Source organism: Ovis aries, chromosome 6 (genome assembly GCF_016772045.2).
Source record: "Ovis aries strain OAR_USU_Benz2616 breed Rambouillet chromosome 6, ARS-UI_Ramb_v3.0, whole genome shotgun sequence".
Classification (NCBI taxonomy): Eukaryota; Metazoa; Chordata; class Mammalia; order Artiodactyla; family Bovidae; genus Ovis; species Ovis aries.
The window spans coordinates 107,609,429-107,633,912 of record NC_056059.1 but is presented as its reverse complement, the minus strand read 5'-3'; the positions used below and the strand labels follow the sequence as shown (position 1 = coordinate 107,633,912).

At 39.7% G+C, this 24,484-nt stretch overlaps 1 protein-coding gene and 1 long non-coding RNA gene across 2 annotated transcripts in view; one reads left to right on the top strand and one right to left on the bottom strand.

Annotated features, from left to right (window-relative positions):
• Window positions 1-618: 618 nt before the first annotated feature.
• LOC132659984 (uncharacterized) overlaps window positions 619-24,484 on the bottom strand; it is a 57,870-nt gene continuing 34,004 nt past the window's right edge. Inside the window, exon 2 of the mRNA XM_060417492.1 lies at window positions 619-637. The gene's annotated coding sequence lies outside the window, so the exon portion shown is untranslated. The remainder of the gene's footprint in view (window positions 638-24,484) is intronic.
• The window catches only part of LOC132659983 (uncharacterized), a 41,201-nt gene continuing 23,072 nt past the window's right edge, over window positions 6,356-24,484 (top strand). The window contains exon 1 of the long non-coding RNA XR_009601113.1: window positions 6,356-6,521. This is a non-coding gene — a long non-coding RNA (uncharacterized LOC132659983). The remainder of the gene's footprint in view (window positions 6,522-24,484) is intronic.

Below are 24,484 nucleotides of genomic sequence, written 5' to 3'. Positions count from 1 at the left end.
ATCCTCTATCCTCCCCTTCTCCTCCTGCCTTCAGTATTTCCTAGCATTGGAGTCTTGTCTAATGAGTCAGCTCTTTGTATCATGTGGCAAAAGTATTGGAGCTTCAGCATCCATCCGTCCAAAGAATATTCAGGATTGAGTTCCTTTAGGATTGACGGTTTGATCTCCTTGCAGTCCAAGGGACTCTCAAGAGTCATCTCCAACACCACAGTTCAAAAGAATAAATTCTTCAGTGTTCAGCTTTCTTTAGAGTCCAGCTCTCACATCCTTACATGACTACTGGAAAAACCATAGTTTTTACTAGATGGACCTTTTTCGACAAAGCAATGTCTCCAGATTTTAATGCTATCTAGTTTTGTCATAGCTTTTCTTCCAAGGATCAAGTGGTTTTTGTTTTTGTTTGTTTTTTTAATTTTGTGGCTGCAGTCACCATCTGCAGTGATTTTGCAACCCTAGAAAATAAATTCTCTGTTTCCATTGTTTCCCCATCTATTTGCCATGAAGTGGTGGGACCGGATGTCATGACCTTAGTTTTCTGAATGCTGAGTTTTAAGCCAGCTTTTTCACTGTCCTTTTTTCACCTTCATCAAGTGGCTCTTTAGTTCCTTTTTGCTTTCTGGCATAAGGGTGGTGTCATCTGCATATCTGAGGTTATAGATATTTCTCCCAGAAATCTTGATTCCATCTTGTGCTTCATCCAGCCCAGCATTTTGCATGATGTACTCTGCATATAAGTTAAATAAGCAGGATGACAATATATAGCCTTGATGTACTCCTTTCCCAATTTGGAACCAGTCCATTGTTCCATGTCTGGTTCTAACTGTTCCTTCTTGACCTGCATACAGGTTTCTCAGGAGGCATGTAAGGTGGTCTGGTATTCCCATCTCTTTAAGAATTTTCTACAGTTTGCTGTGATCCACATAGTCAAAGACTTTAGCATAGTCGATGAGACAGATTTTTTTTGTAAATTCCCTTGCTTTTTCTATGATCCAGTGGATGTTGTCAATTTGATCTCTGGTTCTTCTGCCTTTTCTAAATCCAGTTGAACATCTGGAAGTTCTTGGTTCATGTACTGTTTAAGCCTAGCTTGGAGAATTTTGAGCATTACTTTGCTAGCATGTGAGATGCGTGCAATTGTGCAGTAGTTTGAACATTCTTTGGAATTGCCTTTCTTTGGGATTGGAATGAAAACTGACCTTTTCCAGTCCTGTGGCCACTGCTGAGTTTTCCACATTTGCTGGTATGAGCCACCAGGGAAGCCCCTAACAAAGAATTCTAGAGTGAGTAGCCATTCCCTTTTCAGGGGATCTTCCCAAGCCAAGGATGGAACTCAGGTTTCCTGCATTGCAAGATTCTTTGCCATCAGATAAAATAAAGCAAAGTAAACCTCAAAGTGTATCTGACTGGAGGACAGAACTGGAATATACATAGCAAGATGAATATGGGCTTTCAGCAGCCTTCAGATCCTAGATGGCAGCAAGTGGTTGGTTACTAAGAGCTACTGACTTCTAGCAAAAAAGAAAAAGGGCCCTACAGAGCTGAGGATGACACATTGGCAAAGTTGTATTTCACCCTCTGCTTCATCTTTGGACATTATAATCACTCTATGCTTTGTGATTCGTTGCTATTCTCACCAATAATGGAAAGTCACATGTTAGAAACCAGGAAAAAACCACTTTGCAAAAGGACATTAATTTATTAGTAGAGCTTCTGAGGGGTTCTAGAAGGATTGATCACAACAGATGGAGATGAGTCACTTGAGGAAGTGTACATCTACATTGGTTTTTTTTTTTCATGATTTCAAATTTATAACAGAATTAATACAATTTATCACCAGAGATTGATGGCATTTCAAAAGCAATGAGTAACCACAAGGGTGAAACATTTTAGTGTAGATATGAACACAGCCATTAGTTAAAATAAGAAATATTCTTTAAACTATTAGACTGATGACTGGATAAGTGAATAGAATTCAAGTATTGGCTAATATTATTTAATAATACAACTGAGATTGTAATATTTTGTAAAGCACAACTTGATCATGATAAGGAAGAAGCTTTATTGAAAGAAGAAGCATTAAAACACAAAATATTCTTAAAACTCTGAGATAGATGACTGGATAAATGAATAGATTTCAGCTATTGGCTAATTTTATTCAATAATACAACTGAGATTGTTTTACAGAGCAAGATTTGATCATAATAAGGAAGAAGCCTTACCAAACTGAAAGAAGCAACCTTGAATAATGGTTAAATTTGTGAATTACAGAACCACACACTCATTTAAAATTGCATCTCTACTGTACATTTGTTGTTTAATCTTGGGAAAGTATCACAGCCTCTTTGTGCTTTAATTTTCTCATATTTAAAGTCATTTTAAGAATGATAATAGCATTATGGAATGTGCCGGCCACTGTAATGAACGTTTTGTATACAAGTATTATTTTGTTTAATCTTCAGTGCAGTTCAGTCACTCAGTTGTGTCTGACTCTCTGTGACCCCATGGACTGCAGCATGACAGGCTTCCTTGTCCATCACCAACTCCCGGAGCTTTCTCAAACTCATGTCCATTGAGTCGGTCCCAGCATCAGGGTCTTTTCTAATGAGTCAGTTCTTCACATCAGGTGACCAAAGTATTGGAGTTTCAGCTTCAGCTCAGTCCTTCCAATTAATATTCAGGACTGATTTCCTTTAGGATGGACTGGTTTGATCTCTTTGCTATCCAAGGGACTCTCAAGAATCTTCTCCAACACCACAGTTCAAAAGCATTAATTCTTGGGCACTCTTGAACAATCATCAGAAAACTTATAAATACAAGCATTATCATTAACCTCATTTTATTCATTAGGACTCTGAGACAGAGAGTGGTTAATTAATCACTCCAAAGTCCCATCTCTGGTAGTGACTAAGCTGATATGTGAACCTAGACGATCTCTCTCCAGTGTCCCTACTTTCATTATAATCTACTGGTTCCATAAGATTATTAGTATAATTATTATAAAAATTGTTACTAGAGGCAAACACTCTCTGCTCAATTAACTTACTGAATACCTAGATATTTTTGCACATATCTGATATCACCTTATCCTGAGCCTTAAGCAGTCTGTCTCTTGAACCAGACCTCAGTTCCTTTCTTCCTATCAGGGACTCTGGCTAGTCCCTTCTTCCTATAGTGGCTCAGTTCCTTTCCAGAACTGCTTCCAGCCAGATTCCCTCTTAAATCTAGATTTTGATGCCTGGGCAGTGTTTCCTTGATCAGTTCTTTGGTCTTAGGTTCAGGACATCTTCAAATTGATCATTCTCTTCCCTTAAAGTTCCTTCTCATGGCATCAATTTCACCCTCAACTCTGGACCTGCTTCTTGCCCACTGGCACCAAATGGCTTTGTTCTTCCAACTACAAATGGCTTTGTTCTCCCTCCTCGCTTGATGTGAAACTTCATGCTTTCAGACATAAGGGAGTCCAGAATTTATAAAAGAAGGTGGAACATAGTGTGTGAGAGCCTGGACTTTGGAGAGAGAAGCCTTCAGTTTGAACTTAACTCTATCATTTATTATGTATGTGACCTTGAAGTTCTTGCCATCTCTAGATTTAGGTAATCATGTAGGTGACACCAGCTCCTCTCTCTTAGAGTTGCCTTGAAGATTAAAAGCAGCAGCATGTGAAAAGTCCTGGGTATAAATCACAGCACTTAGTACATACTCAGTAAAGTGCTATCTTAAGATAATAATATTTTAGTTTTGCTTAAGGTAATGTAAGCTATATTGTCAGAAATAATAGATACATAAGCAACAAATGGCAAGACTTAGATGCTCATAAATTTTTCCTGCTTGAAAGCAAGAGGTCTTAATTACCTCCTAAATGGGTTTGCCAAGTTGATATCCCCTTATCGCTTTTACTCCATAGCCATCCACTCGACCATACTTTATATTTCAGTAATGGTAAATTATATTCTTCCTCAAAAAATACCATATGTCTTTACATTTACATAACTGTTCCTTAAACCTGGTCTCCCTATCCATTCATTTCCCCACCTGGAAAGATTCTACTAAACCTTAAGAAGAATCCAACTCAAATAAAGATTATGTCTCTCTTCCAGCCTCTCTGAGTTTCCAGATTCACAGTCCAACTGAAGTGGAACAAATGTTACTTTCCTTGAAAGTGCATCCAATAGCTTGCTTGTTCTGATAAATTTATGGATTGATGTTCTTGTTAAGTTGCTAAGTCATGTCCTATTCTTTGTGACTCATGAACTGTAGCCTGCCAGGTTCCTCTGTCCATGGGATTTCCCAGGCAGGAATACTGGAGTGGATTGTTATTTCTTTCTCCAGGGGATCTTCACCTCCCTGAGACTGAACTCTTGTCTCGTGTATTGGGAAGCAGATTCTTTACTACTGAGCCACCAGGGAAGCCCAATTACACATTTACAGTGGTAACTGTATCATTCTAGGTTTCACCTAGATTCTGAGCTCTTTATTACATCACTGGTGTATCTTCAGGACCCAGTAAAGATTCCTGATGCTTACCAGGAGTCTAAACTTTGAATGGATGAATGGACACAAGAGAACTTTAATGACAGCAGTAAATCAGAACATTTTTTTTAAGTCATTCTCTACCAAATTCCAGTAGTTTCTACCAGAGGTCACAAATGCAGGTCCTTCTCTCTATATTTTCAGCAATTAGTTTCTACATTATCTGGTTTGCCAGTGAACACATGTTACATATCAAGCATATATTTGATCTTTATATGGGGCTTCCCTGGTAGCTTAGATGGTAAAAAAAAAAAAAAAAAAAAAAAAATTGGCCTGCAATGCAGGAGACTTGGGTTCTATCCCTGGGTTTGGAAAATGCCCTGGAAAAGGGAATGACATCTCATTACAATATTCTTGCCTGTAGAATTCCATGGACAGAGGAGCCTGATGGGCTACAGTTCATGGGGTTGCAAAGAGTAGGACACGACTGAGTGACTAAGACCTCTTAAAAAAATCTTGTTCAGTTTAGTTCAGTTCAGTTGCTCAGTCATGTCCAACTCTTTGTGACCCCATGTACTGCAGCATGCCAGGCCTCCCTGTCCATCACCAAATCCCGGAGTTTAAAAAAACTTTGATCTTCATGTAATTGGCTTCAACTTCCTTGTATAAGTTGCTACAATTGACATAAATAATACCCTGGATTTCCGTCATAACATTCAGCACTATGAAGTGGAAGGAATATGTGCTTTAGACCTACAGTGCTTGTTATGCTTCATGGACTCTAGGTACTTATTTTACTACTTATTTTCTCTGAGAAAGTTTTTCTCCGTCTTTAAAGAGAGTTTATAATCCCAATTTACAAGGCTTTGTTAAAAATTTAAAATTATAATATTGCACATTAATACACAGAATTTAAAATCACTGAATAACTGGACGATATAACTACTACCAATTATTGATTACTATCGACATACTATTGTGATATATGGTATCTCTATATATCTATTATTAAGAGGGAAAGAGTAAAATAAATATATAGAGAGGAAATCAGAAGAAAAATTGCTGGGGATTGAAAATGTACTGATAATATTTGTTAGATCGTCAGTTAAGTTGGCAACTTAGGAGAACACAGATTAATAGGCATTCATAAGGAAAATAAAAGTAGTGGGCAGGGATAGCTTAATACTGCATTCCATTTATGATAAGAATAAGGAGACAACATAGTTGAAGCTCAACCAAATAGTCAAACTGAGCTGTTTTGGCTAAAATTCAATATCCTCATGATAATGAGAACACAATAAGAAAAAATCACAAGTTAACTAGGAAACTAAGTAGAAGTGAATCAACATTCTTTTGTCTTAAGCAGTCATATAAGAAGAAATAAAGAAAGGGTTTGTGTAATGAACCAAGAATGAGAATTTCATATTCAGGGACTTCTTAGGCACTTCATTCTGACAAAAACTTTTCTTCCCTGTTCTTGATATTTTCTTGCTTTAGAAGAAAACCCTGAATTAACATAATGCCCTGGCTTCTTTCTGCCTCGTTACCAGTGTGCTGAACATAATTGTCCATCTCGTGCACTGAACAAATCTAGGGACACTATTCACATTGTATTCTCTTTCAACAGGCCCAGTGGAATAATTGGGCACACACAGCCTGTGCAAATGTTCTCAGATGCATGTCTTCATCTCTCCTTATCCTTGGGCTGGGGAAATAACTTTTCTCTCTGCAACTTGGCCTGGTAGGCTTAGTTTCTCTCCTTATCATCTTGAGGAGGAGCTGTTCCTCAAACACATTTTTTTCTGTTTGCTTGTTCCTCCATGCCTAATCTGTACAGAGTCTGCTTCCTTGTAGGGTGACCAGTGCGTGCCATGCTCAGTTGCTTAGTCATGTCCAATTCTTTGTGACTCTGTGTATTGTAGCCCTGCAGACTCCTTTGTCCATGAAATTTTCCAGGCAGAAATCCTGGAGTGGGTTGCCATTTCCTAGCCCAGGAAATCTTCCTGACCCAGGGAATGAACCCTCACCTGTTGCTTCTCCTACATTGGCAGGTGGGTGCTTTACCACTGTGGCACCTGGGAAGCCGTTAAGTATGGCTAATTTTGATGTTCAGTGTTAGGAAGTCCAGTTGATCATACACATAAACCTTTACTATTATTGAAGGGAATGTTTTGGCTCCTTTTGCTGTTTATTTCTCAGTTAGTTTGTGACCCAGGTCACAGCAAAGAAGAGTATTGTTTATTTAGTTCCTTCCAAGTAAATCTAATGTGGGAGCTATGGGCCTTGAGAAATGAGCAAGGTGTAAAATTTTGTAGAACAAATTACACATGAAATGATTTGGGCTTTGGGTATGGTTTGAACAGATGGCTGTAAGCTTTGTTAGTAATTTCCTAAGCAAGACCATGTTGACTTTTCTTTTAAATCCTAGTGATTTGCAACCTGTAGTGCACAACAGCTGATTTTTCAGTTGCAGAATTAGCTTCATGAATGCGTGGCTTGGGTATAGGATGCTGAACCTTTGCCGTATTGTGATTTTAGCTGGTCGCTGCCACTGTCACAGGGGAGTGGCTAGAATGGCCCACGTGCAAGAGTCTTCCCAAACCTCAACAAATGTGTGGACTCCTTCCGTATGCAGCTGAACACATCTCAGTCTTGTCCTATGTTTGGTTTATATGTGTGAAGAGCAGAGACCATGGTTTTTAAGGGCTGTCCTCAGAAGCTTTGTTATGAAGGGGAAGCAGAGGCAAGAGTTGATTAGAAAGAGCAGATTGTCATTACGGAACTTTCCGACATCAGTATGTAAAGAATATGTCCTGTATTTGGTCTGAAATGGGGTAAATTGTGAACATTACAGAGCACAAAGAACCTTCTGGCTGGCTGTAAATTGTTAACATCAGCTCTAGGAAGGAGAATGCATTGTTGTTGTCTAATCACTGAGTCCTGTTCAACTTTTTGCAACTCTATCAACTGTAGCCTGCCAGGCTCCTCTTTCCATGGGATTTCCCAGGCTAGAATACTGGAGTGGGTAGCCATTTCCTTATTCAGGGGATCCCATCCCCAGGGATCGAACCCACATCTCCTGCATTGTAGGCAGACTGTTTACTCTTTGAGCCACCAGAGAAGCCCCATTGCTGTGCTAAATAGTGCCAAAATTAACCTCTTGCTGAGAGACTTTCCCAATTGAGTTTTAATTCCAAGTCTTAGATATCAGAAAATTGATATAAACCACCTGGTATCCCAGTAAGACCCAACTGAGACTGCCATATTCTTTCAGGATAATGGCTCTGCTGTGGTCTTTGGCAACACACCCAAAAACTGCCTTGGAAGTAATTTTCTTTTTCTGAGAAAACTCTTTTAGGAGCAAGGATTGATTTGCTTTTTCCACTTCTGAGATATGATGCCAGTGCTGTGATAATTTTGTTTTTCATAACTCCTGGGAATCTTTAAGATAATGAGGAATATCAGTGACTCAATGTTGAACAAATACAAGTCTGAGGCCATAGAGGAAATATTTTCCTTCTAGCGAGAAAGGAACTAGTCTTCAAGTTAAAAGAACACTGTCCCTACCAATATGCCAAGAACTCTTTCAGCTGAGGCTGAACGGACTAAAAGTTGAGAAGTACTTTATATTCTTTGAAATTTTAAATCATGATCATAAGAAAAATTGACTTGGAACCTTAATTCTATGAAACTTTAATATATTTGGACTTTAACTTACAAAGAATTTAATATCCCTATTTTAATATTTCCCAAGTAATAGTAACAGTATTTATATTCAAATGTGTGCCACCTTTTTTTGACATTTTCTTATTGGAGTATACTTATGTCATCAATCATGCTCAACACAGACCTCATAACAGACTATGCTAAGCAATGTTTTTTGGGGAAAATGTAGATTGGAAAATCAAATAGAGATTAAATTTTCAACCTTGTTTTTATTTTAAGTAATGAGCTCTTCTCACCCATTTTGGAGCCTTTGGGCAGGAGATTTCAGGGTAGTCAGCCTTGATCACAGTGCTCCTGAAGGTTACTTCAAAACGAAGCATTGACATTGGGGGAGGGCCCACACAGGTCAGGGAAGAACAGGCTTGTTAAACTTTTGCTCTTCTTCCTGGTCAGGGAAAACAGCACTAAGAGAGCAAAATGTAGGGGAAGGCAGAAGGGGAATTCTTTCCCCCTGTTTCTCAAGGTTCCTTCCTTGTGGAGCAAGATTAATTAGTCAAACACTCCTAGCTTTTCTCTGTTTCATTACTCACTACATTGTGGAGAAATTAATGACTAATCTTGAAGTAATTTGGGAAATAAAAAAACTGTACCTTCTTGACACAACTCCTCCTTTTCCTTCTGGAAGTGTATAAGGTCTCTTCTGATCCTTTTTGTCATAGGTCACACAGTTGTTTTTTTTTTTTTTCCTCCCCAGGAGTGGAGGTTTGCAGGGGTCTAGTGATACCTGTCCACGGAAGACTAATTCTTTTTAACTTGGTTGTCATTCAGTCACTAAGGCGTGTCCGACTCTTTGCAACTCCGTGGACTGTAGCACACCAGGCCTCCCTGTCTTTCACCATCTCCCAGAGTCTGCACAAACTCAGGTCCATTGAGTCAGTGATGCTATACAACCATCTTATCCTCTGTCACCCCCTTCTCTTCCTGGCATCCATCTTTCCCAGCATCACAGCTACCTTGTCATGTCAAAAGGGCTTGCATAATTCAATGAAGCTATGAGCCATGCCATGCGGGGCCACCCAAGATGGACGGGTCATAGTGGAGAGTTCTGACAAAAGGAGGTCCACCAAAGGAGGGAAGGGCAAACCACTCCAGCGTTCTTGCCTTGAGAACCCCATGAACAGTATTCCAATTTGGGGAAAGGGTCAATACCAGGGAGTGTACCCACCAGGAACTGCATCCTCCAAACTGTGATGTGTCAATAATAAAGATGGTATTTTGTTCTCATCCAATGATTAACTAGTTTATTCTTGAAAATTCTTCCTTCTGGGCCAACCTGAATAAGTGGTAGTATTTCAGGGTTTTGCTGGGAAGGAAAAGAGCCCCAAATGAGTACAGTCTTTCATCTGGAATGGGTGTACCCTATAGACAGGATGGTGAGGAGAGAGACTAGGGTGTGTTTAGGCCAGGACTGTGTAGGGTGTGATTATGTACACAACCGTTTCCATCCAGTAATAGTTATAGTAATAGTTCTGAGACAGTTGTTTCTGTATCAAGCTCAAGGGAAACTCTGCTGAGAATGGAACAGAATTGGTCTAATTTCTATGTGTGACCTCACCTTAAGATGCCATCTAGTGAGAAATCAATTCTGAGTCTGTTTTACTGATATCCCCTAGCCATGAATGCTTTTCATGATAGATCAAGTCCTGGGGGAGGTAAAGCCAGTCTCCCTAAGGCAGCCCATGGTAAGATATTCTGTGACTATACAACTTCATACACTATGCATAGTCAAAGAACATAAGAGATAGCTGAACTATCCTCATCCATCAATGTCTTTTTGCCCAAAAAACTCACTTGGAGCAACAACAAACAACTTTTACCTTTGAATACATGACCTTCAGGCCCAGGATGACGTATTTGAAGACAGAGACAAACAAAAGTTAACCCTCTCTCTTCTCTCTCCAGGCCTGACCAGTGCAAAAGGAAACAGCATCATCACCTCTCATAATGTAAACATGATTCTCTTAATTCTGCCAAGTATCCCAAGTATCCTCCAGACCTTTCTGTATGTTACCATGCGATTCACACTCTACACAGAGCAGGGGGAGTGAGTCTGCGGTCTTGTGGAGTCTAGCCTAGGCTCTCATACATAATACTGTATCTTCCAGTGGGTTTCCCAGCATCTTTAAACCATGTTTTACTTTTCATATATAAACAGCCTTACTTTAGTCACATATTTGTAATAATAAATAGAAAGACTTCAGACTCTGAAGCCAGACTATCTGGGCTCAAATCCTGACTCTACCTCTTACTAGCTTTGAATCCTTAGCAGAGTGAAATAAATACCACATGCCTCTCCACAAGTAAAATGGAGATAACTAAAGTCTCTCTATATCGTAAGGCTGTTCCCAAAATTATTAAACCGTGAATAAATGTAAAGTTGTCAGAATAGTGCCTGAAATATGACTAGTGTCAAAAAAGTTGTTAGGAGAGATAAGATAAAACTTAAAACTCCTTTGTATGTCTTTGAAAACTCTTCACTGACAATAATGAATTAACCTGTATTTTGATGTCTATTGGACCCACACCCCAGGGGCCATCTCCATCTCTGAACTTTGTGACAGCAGTGAAATGTCTAATCTGCTGTTTTATTTACAGTATCTGATCATGATATGTATACACATGTTAATATATATTGAGTTAATGAACTAATTCATATCACACCAAAATCTACCTTGTTCTTGATCCTTGTCAGAGGCATCCAGAGTCCATGTGTATGAATTCATGAAAAGCACTCTCTGGAAGTCTTCTCCCACTTTTTTTCCAAGATAAATTTTGTCTCTGCTTCAAGGTCTATATCTAAGTTCAACTGTTTAATGAAACTGATAAGATAATATAATGCTTTAACTGGAAAAGACAACTTTGTTACAAAATGGGAGAGAAATAAGGATTGGAGAGAGCGCAACTCTTTTTAGAAGTTTTGTTGGGACGGAGTCCAGAAATATGAAACAATAGCTTCAGGGGTATATGAAGACCATGGCAGTTCTGAGGAAGGTTCTGGGGCTTTAACCATGACCCTCAAATATCCTTTAGCCCATCCAGAAAGTCCTTTGGTATATTTATAGTCTGAAAGGGAGAACTAGAAATTTATTATTTATAAGTAGAGTTCACAGAGAAATAATTTGAATACTTTGATTTTTTCTTTAATCTGTAACTCATACTCTAAGGGCTTCCCTGGTAGTTAAGCTGGTGAAGAACCCACCTGCAATATAGGAGACCCTGGTTTGATTCCTGGGTTCAGAAGATCCCCTGGAAAAGGAATAGCCTACCAACTCCAGTATTCTTGGGACACCCTAGTGGCTGAGATGGTAAAGAACCTGCCTGCAATGTGGGAGGCCTAGGTTCAATCCCTGGGTTGGGAAGATCCCCTGGAGGAAGGCATGAAAACTCACCTCAGTATTCTTGCCTGGAGAATCCCCCTGGACAAAGGAGCCTGGTGGGCTACAGTTCATGGGGTCACAAAAAGTAGGACATGACTGAGCAACTAAGAACAGGATAGCAATTCACAGTCTAAGGTGCAACAATACGTTTGATATATAAATAGGCTTCCCTGGTGACTCAGATAATAAAGAAACTCCCTGCAATGCAGGAGACCCAGGTGTGATTCCTGGGTGAGGAAGATCCCCTGGAGTAGGAAATGGCAACGCACTCTAGTATTCTTGCCTGGAGAATCCAATGGACAGAGGAGCCTGGCAGGCTACAGTCCATGGGATCATAAAGAGTAAGGCATGACTGAGTGACTACTCTTAATTCAAATCAGATCAGTTGCTCAATTGTGTCTGAATCCTTTTGATGCCATGAACAGCAGCTCACCAGGCTTCCCTGTCCTTCACCAACTCCCAAAGCTTGCTCAAACTCATGTCCATCACGTCGGTGATTCCATCCAATCATCTCATTCTCTGTCATTCCCTTTTCTTTCCATCTTCAGTCTTTCCTAGCATCAGGGTTTTTTCTAATGAGTCAGTTCTTTGAATCAGGTGGCCAAAGTATCAGAGCTTCAGCTTCAGCATCAGTCCTTCCAGTGAATATTCAGGACTGATTTCCTTTAGGATGGACTGGTTTGATCTCCTTGCAATCCAGGGGACTCTCAAGACACATACTCTAAAGTACAACAATATGCTTGTTGCATCAATAGACTGTCAAGACAAATTCCCCAAATCCTGGTCTCTCCACATGCCTCCTCTTAGATCCCTTAAAGAAGATTTAGTACCACTGCTGCTTAAGGGTGGGGAAAAATGTCTTTTAACACAAAAGACTTGGCATTATGTTTATATACACATTAAAACAGGAGAAGATATGTGTTGTTTTACCATTATTTCTTTGACTTATGTAGGAAAAGTACAGAAAGCACAGAAGTTCAACAACAAGAAAAAGAAAACACGACAAGTTGAGTGCAAGGTAAAAAAGGTGAAACCTGTTATTATTACAAACTTTGTCTTTTATTCATGGTGTTTTTATAATAATGGAAAGTAAATTTTAATTTCATAGCCATGATGATATAGACCAAAACATTTCAAGTTCTTAATAACCATTCATGAATATTATGACAAGAATTAGATTTTTGCCCTGTAGTTATATATCCAAGTTGGGCTTTAATTCCTTAAGCTCTTTTTTGGCTATGGAGAAAAATATCAGAAAAAAAGTTTAATAGTTGTAGTATTAACCCAGCAGAAAGCTTTGGGCTATTAATCAGAGAGTGGACCTTTAGCCCACAAAGACAAAACTTTCTTTATACAGATGAAAAGTTCAAGGAGCTGAAGTCTGGGAAAGTTGATTGCTGTTAAGGATCCTATGAAGGAGAGAGGAGCCAATGTTTGCACCAACTGGGAACTATTCAATGGGTCTGAAATGGGAACATTTTTTCTTCATTGTTTAAGCTCCGGATAGTATCAGTGTGATAATTCTTTTCTATATTAAGTGTATGCTATGTGCCAGCTACTATTTTAAATTCATAGTTTAGAACCCCCAACAGCCATGTGTTTTTTATATGATTCAAACCTCACTGGCAATACTGTTGGCAGAGAGGTAGACATCTGATTTTCTGACCCAATAGATTGCTCTGGGATTTTCAAAGTGGAACCAAAGTCAGAAAGTGAAGCTTTTTTCAGTAGTGACAGCTATGTGGAGAGTGGCTTTGGTGTCAGTAATAGTCACATATTCCAGCATATCAGGAATGAGATATATGAAAGAGACATGTGAAGACAAACAACAGAGAAGAGAACACGATGGTGGAGGAGTAAGTGGATGTGGAGTACGCCTCTCTCCATGGATACATCAGGAATACACCTTCAGACACAGAAGTGCATGCAGAATACCAGCTGAGAGCAAACAGGAGTACCTGACTAGTGGAAAATAATATATAGAACCATGCAAAACTCGGTAGGATGAAGAAACTGGGGGAAAAACAAGAGTGTTATTAGGATGGGGCCTGCCGTTGGTGGGTGGGGGAACCGAAGCAGGGGTCCAATCGATCCCCACATCAGGGCAATTGTCTGAGTCAGAGGAGAAACATTCAAAGCTGAGAGTGAAACAGCCTATCTGTGGCAGCCTAAATAGAATGAGAAACAGACAGTCCTTGCCGCAGCCATACATACCCCGGATGGCGCGGCGGCTGAGAGCTGGAGTTTAGGGATTGTGGGGCAATCCCAGGGAGAGGGCTGTTGTTGACTGTGTTGAGAGGGATCGAGGGGATGTGAGGGAGGAGACTGTAGTGAGAAATGCCTGTGGGGGAAAGCCAGGCAGCCATGAAAGCAAGTCGATACTGCTGAGTCATGCCTAGCGGGTAGAGCCACCACCATAGCCTCTCTCCCCCAACACACCAGCATTAGTAGATGAACAACAGAGAGGCCGGCCCATCAAACACCTGATGAAGAACTACAGAGTAGGACCCCACCAAGGGTGCCTCTTAAAAGTGCCTAATGCTCCAATTTGCAGAGTAGGACCCCAATCAGGGGGAGCCCTCTAAGTGCCTGATGCACCAAACAACAGAGAAGGACCCCAGGAAAAGAAGCCCTCTAAATGCCTGAATGGGCAGAGCTATGGAGAAAGACTGGCCAAAGAGGCCTTCTGATCGCTAGCAACAAGAGGCTTGAAAAAAGACTGTTAGGGCCATAACTCCTGCTGTGGAGGCAGTCTGATCCCTGCACATTTGCTGCTGCCAGGGTCCCCTCAAGTCAAGCAGCTGTGCAATTTTCACGCTCAACTCTCACTGGGGCAGAGCTGCCACAGGCAAAAATGTCTTGTGCTTGTGAGCACAATGTCACTTCAGTCATGTCCAACTCTTTGTTACCCTGTAGACTGTGGCCTGCCAGCCTACTCTGTCAGGGAATGGGGTTCTTCAGGCAAAAATACTGAATTGTATTTGGCCAATACTGGTTGTCATACCCTTCTAGAGCACTATTTTTCCTGCTGCCCTAGATGCCAACTCCCCTGAGTACCTGGTGCTCCCAGAAGCCCTGTGACCCAAGCAGCTGCACCACCTCCACATCTGATCCTCTCAGGGGCAAACCCAAGTCCTCCAGGGCAGTCTCAGCAGCAAACCCCAGTGGACGACCCACATGCAGAGGTGAAAATAAAACCACAATTGAAATCCAGGGGCAGTGTGGCTAAGGAAAAAGACCCCAAACCTTCCCACCAGCTACACAAGCTGCAGATTAAATCCACACGATCAACTAAGCAGACTCTGTGCCTATGGAATATATAAAAGCCTGCTGAGAGCTCCCACAAAAGAAAATGAACTAGTTCTGATAGCTATGGACATTGGAGGCAAGAACATAGAGGAGTAGGACCAGATTAGAATCTGAGCTGTGCCCAAGTCCAGAGATCAGGATAGTGTTAGAGGGCATCCTAGGGAGGTGAGGTGGACTGTGACTCCCAGGGAGAGGGCTCTGACAGCAGTGACTGAAGAAAAATATCTATTATTCTTACGGTTTGACTTGTTCTGTAGATTCTTTTGGATTGTTTTTTCTTTTCTTTTCCTTCCCCCAACCACTCTGTTTTAGTTGTCAATTTTATTGGCATTATGAAATCTAATTAACTTTTTGAGCTTTTAATTTTTCTTTTCTTTTTTCTTTCTCAGTCATATCTTTTATTGTTATTATAAACCTCTGCCTCTCCATCAGGCTTTTGCAGTTCTAAGGAGTTTTTCTTTTTTTTTTCTCTCTCTCTCTCTCTTTTTAAATTTTTTACTTTTTAAACCTATTGATATATATTTTCTGTGTTTATTCCTTTGTTTGTGTTGCCTACTGTTCCTTTCCCCTTGCAGTTAATCTTTAATATATATAAATCTTCTTTATCTACCTCTACTTAACTTTGCATATCTCTTCTTACTTTCTTTCCTTTCCTCTCAACATATTTGTTAGTTTTATTTTCATTGATTGGCACCTTGCTTTAGTTTTGTTTTCCAGTTTGTACTTTAATTAGTTTTGCTCTGGTACAAACAATTTTTTGTTTCCTTTGTTTGCCAGTTCAATCTATTGTACTTCATTTTTTGTTGGAATGTTTTGATTTTGCTTATGGGTGTATATGTATATGTTTATATTCCGTCACACTTTCTGTTGTTGTTATAAACCTCTGCCTCTACATTGGACTTTTACAGTTCTGGGGTGCTTCCTTTTTTTTTTTCCTCTCTCTCTGTTTTTTTAATTTTAACTTTTATTTTTTTTAACCTATTATATTTTCTCTACACTTATTCCTTTGTTTGCCTTTCCTACTGGTCTTTTCCCCTTGTGGTTAATCTTTAATGTATATAAATCTTGTTCATCTACCTCTATTTAACTTTGCATATCTATTCTTTCTTTCTTTTCTTTCCTCTCAACATATTTGTTAGTTTTGTTTTCATTGCTTTGTTCCTCACTTCGTACCTTGCTTTAGTTTTGTTCTCCAGTTTGTGCTTTAGTTAGTTTTGTTCTTAACTGGTAAATATAATTTTTTTATTTCCTTTGTTCACAGGTAAATCTATTGTACTTTATTTTTATTGGACTGTTTGACTTTGCTCATGGGTGTATATGTATGTATGTATATTTCATTATTTTAATTTTATTTGCCTGATTTTATACTGCCATTTGTCTGAGGTTCATCTTTGGTTTTTTGTTTTGGAATATTTGTTTTAATCTCACTTAATGCCACTTAATAACAAACCACTTGAGGAATCTTAGTCCCTGACCAGAAATCAAGCCCTGACCTTTTGGAATGGGAGCACTGACTCCAAGACCCTAGACTATTAGAAAACTAACCCTAGGGAGTATCAAATAGTGAGAACTCACACAAAGGAAACCACTTAAATACAAGATCTAGCATCACTCAGCCACCAGTAGCATCCTGTGCAGGATGCCTCATCTAAGCAACAAACAAGACAAATATACAGATGCAGTCTTCAGCAGACAGGAATACCACCTCACTCAGCCTTGCCCATCAGAGGAAAAACAAACAAACAAAAACTCACCACAAATCTCACCCTATACGAAGCTTACACAAACCACTGGGCCAAACATATGAGAGCAGTAACCAAAAGGAAGAAATATAATTCAACCTTGAAGCCTGGGAAAAAGAGACCTAAAACACAATAAGCAAAAAATAGTAATAATAATAACAATGAAAAGATAGAGAAATACCACACAAAGGAACAAACTAGAAACACGGAAGTCCAAATAAATGAAGAGGAAATAGGCAAACTACCTGAAAAAGAATTCAGAATAATGATAGTAAAGATGATCAGGAACCTTGAAAACAAAATGGAGAAAATGCAAGAATCAATTAACAAAGACCTAGAAGAATTAAAGAATAAACATGCAGACACAAACAACACAATTACTGAAGTTAAAAAATACTCCAGAAGGAATCAATAGCAGAATATCTGAAGCATGAGAATGAATCAGTGAGCTGGAATATAAAATGGTGGAAAAACTTCTGAAGAGCAGAATAAAGTAAAGAGAATGAAAAGAACTGAAGATAGTCTCAGAGACTTCTGGGGCAATATCAAATGCACCAACACTCAAATTCCCAGAAGAAGAAGAGAAAAAATAAAGGTATAAGAAAATTTTCAAAGCAATTATCGTTGAAAATTTCCCCAACATGGAAAAGGAAACAATCAATCAAGTCCAAGAGGCACAAAGAGTCCCATACAGGATAAACCCAAGGAGAAACAAGACACATACTAATCAAATTAACAAAGACTTAAAAACAAATAAAGCATATTAGAAGCCTCAAGGGAGAAGCAGGAAGCAATAATCAAGGGAAAACCCATATGCTTAACAGCTGATCTTTCAGCAGAAACTCTGCAGGTCAGAAGGAAATGGCAGGATATATTTAAAGTACTGAAAAGGAAAAATCTACAACCAAGAGTACTTTACATGGGAAGGATCTCATTCAAAATTGATGGAGAAATAGAAAGCTTTTCAGACAAGCAAAAGTTAAGAGAATTCAGTACCACCAAACCAGCTTTACAACAAATGTTAAATGGACTTATACAGTCAAAAAATAAAAGAGAAGAAAAAAGATCTACAAAATCAACCCCAAGCAGTTCAGTTCAGTTTGGTTCAGTTGCTCAGTAGTGTCTGACTCTTTGCAACCCCATGAATGCAGCATGCCAGGCTTCCCTGTCCATCACCAACACCCAGAACTTACTCAACCTCATGACCATTGAGTCAGTGATGCCATCCAACCATCTCATCCTCTGCTATCCCCTTCTCCTCCTCCCTTCAATCTTTCCCAGCATCAGGCTCTTTTCTAATGAGTCAGCTCTTCATATCATGTGGTGAAGTATTGGAGCTTCAGCTTCAGCATCAGTCCTTCCAATGAATATTCAGGACTGGTTTCCTTTAGGATGGACTGATTTAATCTCCTTGCAGTCCAAGGGACTCTCAAGAGTCTTCTCCAACACCACAATTCAACAGCATCAATTCTTAGGCACTAGGCACTCAGCTTTCTTATAGTCCAGTGTTCACATCCATAAATGACTACTGGAAAAATCATAGCTTTGACTAGATGGACATTTGTTGGCAAAGTAATGCATCTGCTTTTTAATATGCTGCCCAGGTTGGTCATAGCTTTTCTTCCAAGGAGCAAGTGTCTTTTAACTTCATGGCTACAGTCACAACTGCAGTGATTTTGGAACACAAGAAAATTAAGTCTCTCACTGTTTCCATTGTTTCCCCATCTATTTGACATGAAGTGATGGGACCCGATGCCATGACCTTAGTTTTCTGAGTGTTGAGTTACAGGCCAACATTTTCACTCTCATCTTTCACTTTCATCAAGAGGCTCTTTAAATGTTCAAAATTGACAACAAAAACCTAAGAGCAAAGATTAAAAATCTAGAGTAGAGGTTGGATTTTCAAAGATACAATATTAAAGAAAAGCAGAAGGAAAAAGGAAGAAAGAAAAGAAAAAAAACACACAAGAATTATTAAAACAAACCAAAAAAACAACAACAAAAACAAACAAACAAACAAAAAACCACCAACAACCATCCAAAGACTATATATGGTGTTTGCCTTAAAAAAAAAAAAAAAGTCTTTTTTTTTAAAAATAGTAATAGTAGGTTATAGAAATAAAAATTAGAAGAGAAATAGAAGACTTAACAATTAAAAAAATTAGAAAAAAAAGAAAAAACAAACAAAAAACAAACAAACAAACAAAGGAATGATTTTAAAAATAGTAAAAATATATCTAGCCCTTCTCTGATGTTGTGGGCCGTGTGGTATCACTTCCAAGGTGGTTCCCTCTGTTTAACTTCTTCTGTTTGCTGGTTTTTTAGGCTCACTAGTTCAGTCGCGCTGTGGGGAGGGATGCTGCAAACAAATAGCACTGTCGTGTGCACACAGTGTCTCAGCCCTGCTTGACCTGTCCCTTCTCGCAGGGCACAAACCACTCCAGCTCTACGATGCTCAGCCAGGAACCGTCTGGGGCCGGCCCTAGGCTGCGTGCACTTCCCCAGTCCAAGCCACTCAGATTCGGCCCTCAGGTAGCCCTCAGAGGCACAGATTCGGCTGGGACTGCGCTTTGTGCCCTTCCCAGGTCCTAGTAGCTCAGGAGTTTGGCGAGCATGATCGCCGCGGCTTGTCACCTTTTCTGCCGCTGCTGCTCAGCTTTCTGGGTGGACCGCTGGTGCCCCCCGTGAGGAAGATTGTGACTGTCCAGCACCCCCAGAAGTCTTAGCAAAGAAGCCTGCTTGCAGTTAGGTAAGTAAAGTCTCTCCAGGTCTGCAATTGCCCCTTTCCAGTCCACTTCACACCAGTCAGAATGGCTGCGATCCAAAAATCTGCAAGCAATAAATGCTGGAGAGGGTGTGGAGAAAAGGGACCCCTCTTACACTGTTGGTGGGAATGCAAACTAGTACAGCCACTATGGAGAACAGTGTGGAGATTCCTTAAAAAATTGCAAATAGAACTACTGAATGACCCAGCAATCCCACTGCTGGGCATACACACCGAGGAAACCAGAATTGAAGGAGACAGATGTACCCCAATGTTCATCGCAGCACTGTTTATAATAGCCAGGACATGGAAACAACCTAGACGTCCATCGGCAGATGAATGGATAAGAAAGCTGTGGTACATATACACAATGGAGTATTACTCAGCCGTTAAAAAGAATTCATTTGAATCAGTTCTGATGAGATGGATGAAACTGGAGCCGATCATACAGAGTGAAGTAAGCCAGAAAGAAAAACACCAATACAGTATACTAACACATATCTATGGAATTTAGAAAGATGGCAATGACGACCCTGTATGCAAGACAGGAAAAAAGACACAGATGTGTATAATGGACTTTTGGACTCAGAGGGAGAGGGAGAGGGTGGGATGATTTGGGAGAATGGCATTCTAACATGTATACCATCATGTAAGAATTGAATCGCTGGTCTATGTCTGATGCAGGATACAGCATGCTTGGGGCTGGTGCATGGGGATGACCCAGAGAGATGTTATGGGGAGGGAGGTGGGAGGGGGGTTCAGGTTTGGGAACGCATGTAAGAATTAAAGATTTCAAAATTTAAAAAATTTTTAAAAAATGAAAAAAAATAAAAGAGGCTCTTTAGTTCTTCTTCACTCTCTGCCATAAGGGTGATGTCATCTGCATATCTGAGGTTATTGATATTTCTTCTTGTATTCTTGATTCCAGCTTATGCTTCATCTAGCATAGCATTTCTCATGATGCATATAAGTTAAATAAGCAGGGTGACAATATACAGCCTTGACATACTCCTTTCCAGATCTGCAACCAGTCTGTTGTTCCATGTCCAGTTCTAACTGTTGCTTCTTGACCTGCATACAGATTTCTCAGGAGGTAGATGAGGTGGACTGTTATTCCCATCTCTTAAGAAATTTCCACAGTTTGTAGTGATCCACACAGAGGCTTTGGCATAGTCAATAAAGCAGAAGTAGATGTTTTTCTGGAACTCTCCTGCTTTTCTGATGCTCCAACGGATGTTCTCAATTTGATCTCTGTTCCTCTGTCCTTTCTAAATGAAGCTTGAACTGGATTTGAACTTTGGAAGTTCATGGTTCACACATTGTTGAAGCCTGGCTTGGAGAATTTTGAGCATTACTTTGCTAGTGTGTGAGATGAGTGTAATTGTGCAGTAGTTTGAACATTCTTTGGCATTGCCTTCCTTTGGGATTGAAATGAAAACTGACCTTTTCCAGTCCTGTGGCCACTGCTGAGTTTTCCAAGTTTGCTGAGATATTGAGGGCAGCACGTTCACAGCATCATCTTTTATTATTTGAAACAGCTCAACTGGAATTCCATCACCTCCACTAGCTTTGTTTATAACGATGCTTCCTAAGGCCCACTTGATTTTGCATTCTAGAATGTCTGGCTCTAGGTGAGTGGTCACATTGTCATGGTTAGCTGGGTCATGAAGATCTTTTTGTGTAGTTCATCAGTGTATTCTTGCCACCTCTTCTTCATATCTTCTGCTTTTGTTAGGTCCATTCCATTTCTGTCCTTTATTTGGCCCATCTTTGCATGAAATATCCCCTTGCTGTCTCTCCCAGTGGTATATTACTCAGCCATAAATGAATGCATTTAAGTCAGTTCTGATGAAGTGGATGAACCTAGAACCTATTATACAGAGTGAAGTGAGTCAGAAAGAGAAAGATGAATATCATACTCTAACAAGCATGTACAGACTCTAGAAAAATGAGGCTGAAGAATTAATTTACAGGGCAGCAATGGAGAAATAGACAGAGAATCAACCTATGGACATGGGGAATGGGGAGAAGAAGGTGAGATGTATGGAACGAGTAATTTGGAAACATACATTACCATATGTAAAATAGATAGCAAATGGGAATTTGCTGTATGGCTCAGAAAACTCAAACAGGGACTCTATATCAACCTAGGGGATGGATTGGGGAGGAAGATAGGTGGGAGGTTCAAAAGGGAAGAATATATGTATATCTATGGCTGATTCATGTTGAGGTTTGACAGAAAACAACAAAATTCTTTAAAGCAATTATCCTTCAATAAAAGAATAAATTTTAAAAAAAAATGAACACCAGATCCATGCAGAGACCTCTGGAGTTCTTAAAATCTTTGAAATCCAGTAAGTATTCTTTTTTTTTTTTTAATACAATACTTCAAAATCAGTTTCTGTTATTATCAATCAAAATATGTGAAGTCGCTTCAGTCAAAACATCTTGAAATGGCAATCGAAGTATCTTTTATTTATTTAAGAGTCTAATAATGTCAGAAGAAAATATACTGTCTGGTGTGGTAACTGTAGTTATAGAGGAAATTCTAAGATACTGTGAGGGCTTAAAAGATAATTTCCTATTCCAACTATCAAGTTGACCCTGTGACTGGCTACAGTCCATAGGATCTCAAAGAGCCTGACACAACTAAAGTGATTGAGCACCTAGGAGTAATCCCATTAGAAAAATATCAACTTTTTATCTAATATTATTACATTTGATTGTAAAGAGAAAAAATAAGAATTCCCTGAGTATCATTTACCTAGCTCCTTCCTGAACATGAAATTTCAATAAGCATGTACTCAGTAGTTGAATTTACAAATTATGATTTGAAGGTAAATCTCACTCTTTATGTAGCTTTATGTTCAATTTTTCAGAGGAAGAAGACTAAAGGATTGAGAATCAAATTTCACCCTGGAGTTTAATTCAGTTCAGTTCAGTCGCTCAGTACTGTCCAACTCTTTGCGACCCCATAAATTGCCTGTCCATCACCTTCTCCCGGAGCTCACCTAAACTCACGTCCATCGAGTTGGTGATGTCATCCAACCGTCTCATCCTCTGTCCTTCCCTTCTCCTCCTGCCCCCAATCACTCCCAGCATCAGAGTCTTTTCCAATGAGTCAACTCTTCCCATGAGGTGCCAAAGTCCTGGAGTTTCAGCTTTAGTATCATTCCTTCCAAAGAACACCTAGGACTAATCTCCTTTAGAATGGACTGGATGAGAATCCCTTGCAGTTCAAGGGATTCTCAAGAGTCGTCTCCAACACCACAGTTCAAAAGCATCAATTCTTCGGCACTCAGCTTTCTCCACAGTCCAACTCTCACATCCACACATGACCATTAGAAAAACCATAACCTTGACTAGATGGACATTTGTAGGCAAAGTAAAGTCTCTGCTTTTCAATATGCTACCTAGGTTGGTCAGAACTTTTCTTCCAAGGAGTAAGCGTCTTTTAATTTCATGGCTGCAATCACCATCTGCAGTGATTTTGGAGCCCCCAAAAATAAAGTCTGACACTGTTTCCACTGTTTCTCCATCTATTTCCCATGAAGTGATGGAACCAGATGCCATGATCTTCATTTTCTGAATGTTGAGCTTTTAGCCAACTTTTTCACTCTCCTCTTTCACTTTCATCAAGAGGCTTTTTAGTTCCTCTTAACTTTCTGCCATAAGGGTGGTGTCACCTGCATATCTGAGGTTATTGATATTTCGCCTGGCAATCTTGATTCCAGCTTGTGCTTCTTCCAGCCCAGTGTTTCTCATGATGTACTCTGCATATAAGTTAAATAAGCATGGTGATGATATACAGCCTTGAAATACTCCTTTTCCTATTTGGAACCAGTCTGTTGTTCCATGTCCAGTTCTAACTGTTGCTTCCTGACCTGCATATAGGTTTCTCAAGAGACAGGTCAGGTAATCTGGTATTCCCATCTATTTCAGAATTTTCCACAGTTTCTTGTGATCCGCAGTCAAAGGCTTTGGCATAGTCAATAAAGCAGAAATAGATGTTTTTCTGGACCTCTCTTGCTTTTCTGATAATCCAGCAGATGTTGGCCATTAGATCTCTGGTTCCTCTGCCTTTTCTAAAACCAGCTTGATCATCTGGAAGTTCATGGTTCACGTTTTGCTGAAGCCTGCCTTGAGAATTTTGAGCGTTACTTTACTAGCATGTGAGATGAGTGCAATTGTGCAGTAGTTTGAGCATTCTTTGGTATTGCCTTTCTTTGGAATTGGAATAAAAACTGACCTTTTCCAGTCCTGTGGCCACTGCTGAGTTTTCCAAATTTGCTGGCATATTGAGTGCAGCACTTTCACAGCATCATCTTTCAGGATTTGAAACAGCTTAACTGGAATTCCATCACCTCCACTATCTTTGTTCATAGTGATGCTTTCTAAGGTCCACTTGACTTCACATTCCAAGATGTCTGGCTCTAGATTAGTGATCACACCATCGTGATTATCTGGGTCATGAAAATCTTTTTTGTACAGTTCTGTGTATTCTTGCCACCTCTTCTTAATATCTTCTGCTTCTGTTAGGTCCATATCATTTCTGTCCCTTATCGAGCCCATCTTTGCATGAAATGTTCCCTTGGTATCTCTAATTTTCTTGAAGAGATCTCTAGTCTTTTCCACTCTGTTGTTTTCTTCTATTTCGTTGCATTGATTGCTGAGGAAGGTTTTCTTATCTCTTCTTGGTATTCTTTGGAACTCTGCATTCAGATGCCTATATCTTTCCTTTTCTCCTTTGCCTTTCACTTCTCTTCTTTTCACAGCTATTTGGAAGTACCGCCACCCGCCCCCCCCAGACAGCCATTTTGCTTTTTTGCATTTCTTTTCCATGGGGATGGTCTTGATCCCTGTCTCCTGCACAATGTCACAAACCTTAGTCCATAGTTCATCGGTCACTCTATCTGTCAGATCTAGTCCCTTAAATCTACTTCTCACTTCCACTGTTTAATCATAAGGGAATTGATTTACATCATACCTGAATGGTCTACTGGTTTTCCCTACTTTCTTCAATTTAAGTCTGAATTTGGCAATAACGAGCTCATAACCTGAACCACAGTCAGCTCCCATTCTTGTTTTGCTACTGG